This window comes from Anomaloglossus baeobatrachus, unplaced genomic scaffold (genome assembly GCF_048569485.1).
Source record: "Anomaloglossus baeobatrachus isolate aAnoBae1 unplaced genomic scaffold, aAnoBae1.hap1 Scaffold_67, whole genome shotgun sequence".
NCBI lineage: Eukaryota > Metazoa > Chordata > Amphibia > Anura > Aromobatidae > Anomaloglossus > Anomaloglossus baeobatrachus.
This window is the reverse complement of record NW_027445041.1, coordinates 671,659-673,999: the sequence shown is the minus strand read 5'-3', so window position 1 is coordinate 673,999 and position 2,341 is coordinate 671,659. Positions and strand designations below refer to the sequence as shown.

Sequence of the window (2,341 nt, the reverse complement as noted above, 5' to 3'; positions counted from 1 at the left end):
GTAACGGGAGCATAGAGGTGCCGATCCTGTCTTACCTGCGTTGGTGTAGAAGTGGGTGTCCTGTGGTGGAGTCAGCTATGTGCAGTGGTGGCCGTGGGTTCTTTTATGTGCGACCGTAGTAATAGCTGTGCCCACTTCCTGTATGGGAGTGGAATGCAGTGAGGCTAATGGAACGCACACCTGCGCATTTGTGTTTAACGTCGCGCATGTGCAGAACGGAGAAAAGGCTGCGCTCACTTCCTAATGAAAGGGAGTGAGACGCAGCTGGGAAGGGAAGGGAAAAGATTAGGGTTTGGGGATGATGAAAGGGCTTTCTACGGGCAAGGATGGCAAAGGGTGGCAGTGACGGAAAGTCAGGCAGATGGTCCTGTCCTGTCCTGTCCGTCCGTCTTTTTGTATCATGAATTGGAAAGACTGCAAGGGGGGGGGGAGGTGCTTGTGCCCAAAAGGAGGAGTTATTCAGATTCATTGCAGTGGGCGGCGGCTGCAAAAAGCACCATTCTCCTTGTTTTTGCTCTGCAAAACAGCCTTTTCAAGGGTTTGGCTTGGGTGACAAAATGTCTTCTGTAGGCGTGGGTTTGTCTCCCTCTCCCTAAGATGTGTCCGGTATAGGCCAGGGTGCCACTCAAGGCCGTAACCAATTCGGGTTATAGCTTCTCGGCCTTTTGGCTAAGATCAAGTGTAGTTTCGGAGGACGCTACCTTGGTCGGTACTGGAAGGTGCCTGGGATTGCACGTCTGCCGGCCTTGAGGGAGTGTGTGTGCCTTCTGGTGACACATAGCCCTCTTGTGCCTGGACGGTTCCCAGGCAACGGGAGGCGATCACCTTTGTTATTTTGAAGTCCTACTGATAAACAGAAAAAAAAAAAATTAAATCTGTTCTTATCAGTTTAATATCTGATACGTCCCCTCTCTAGGGACCATATATTAAATGGATTTTTAGAACAAGGAGATGGAAAAAATCTTGCTCTGTCCACTCCACGCATTGACCTGGTATTGCAGTACCTCCAGGACCGGTGCACCCCTTCTTAACCGAGTTTCCAAAAGCAGAACTCAATTCACCTGATTCAAATGAGCCCCATTAGTGAATTGAAAGAAAGCAAAAACTTTATATGCACCTCAATTTGGCCAATTCACTTTTCACACTTTCACCCTTTTTTTTTATCTTTCACACCTTTTACTTGCTTTATTGATGCAAAAGCTGTGCCAAATAGCAAACTCATCTCCACTCAACTTGACCAACTCTGCTATGTCCCGTGCAGTATCTTATTCTCAGTCTTATCTAGATCATTTGCAATTGAATAGAATAGATCCCTTTTGGACACATTGGATTCAGCTGCTGCAGTGACTGCAGGTGTTAGAAGATGCAGACTTGGCATCAGGTGCTGTCTATCAGATTCCACTCCAATTAAAGCTTCCATTGTTTTTCGGTGTTTTCTTTGAGCAATGATGATGTCTTTAGTGATCTGTTGGCTCCCTCTCCTGGAGGAAGAGTTTGCTTGCTCTTGGACTTTCAAAAAGAGAGGTCATGATAGACATTTAGCTTCTGAGCCCAATTGGGGACAGTCATGGGTGATGAATGTTTTGCAACCTGCTGCGAAGCCTGATACCGCAATATAAGGAACGTCAAATACTAAGAATGGGTGGCCTATGAAAGAATTAGTACTTTCATTAAGCATACTTAAACGGCTAATTGGGAATAGACAAACTGTAAAAAGCCCTCTGAGAAAGCCCCTCTCTATCCTTTGTCAGTAAGCTTTTCTGTAGTCTGCCTGTTGATGTATTTTCCGTTTGAACAGTGCACAACATGAAGTGACGGAACACTGGCTTGTCACAATGTCCCCCGCTTACATCACAATAGCGCTGCTGCCTAGAAAGCCAGCTGCGCAGCAGAAGTTGCTCTTTGGGTGGGATGGTGGGCTAATGTATCTATTCCTGCTTGGTGAGAGTTTGACATGATCTAGAGCAACGAGTTCCAGCGGCTAGCGGTTGATTATTGGCTGTAATGGGGCTTTCTGGCTGGTGCTAGCCTTTCTTCTTAGCACACAGGAACCACAATCCCTACACCATGCTTCGATGGATTCTCTCATCCCAGCCCAGTAAAACTACATATTTCACACAGTTATAGGCAGCCCATGGGCATTCACCTGGATTAAAACCCATAACAGCTCATAGACCAAACAATCAATCTACCACTGGACCAAAGACAGGAAGCTAAATCCACTGCCTGCGGTAACTAACTTAATCCTATAGGCTACTCACACAACAAACCCAAGAGAAAGGAAAAAAACATGGCTTCGATTATCCATCCAATGAAAACGCATAACCATTGTGAGCCATTG

At 46.2% G+C, this 2,341-nt stretch overlaps 1 pseudogene; it reads left to right on the top strand.

Annotated features, from left to right (window-relative positions):
* The first annotated feature begins 820 nt into the window (after positions 1 to 820).
* Positions 821 to 1,026, top strand: LOC142286620 (U2 spliceosomal RNA; annotated as a pseudogene).
* Positions 1,027 to 2,341: the final 1,315 nt, after the last annotated feature.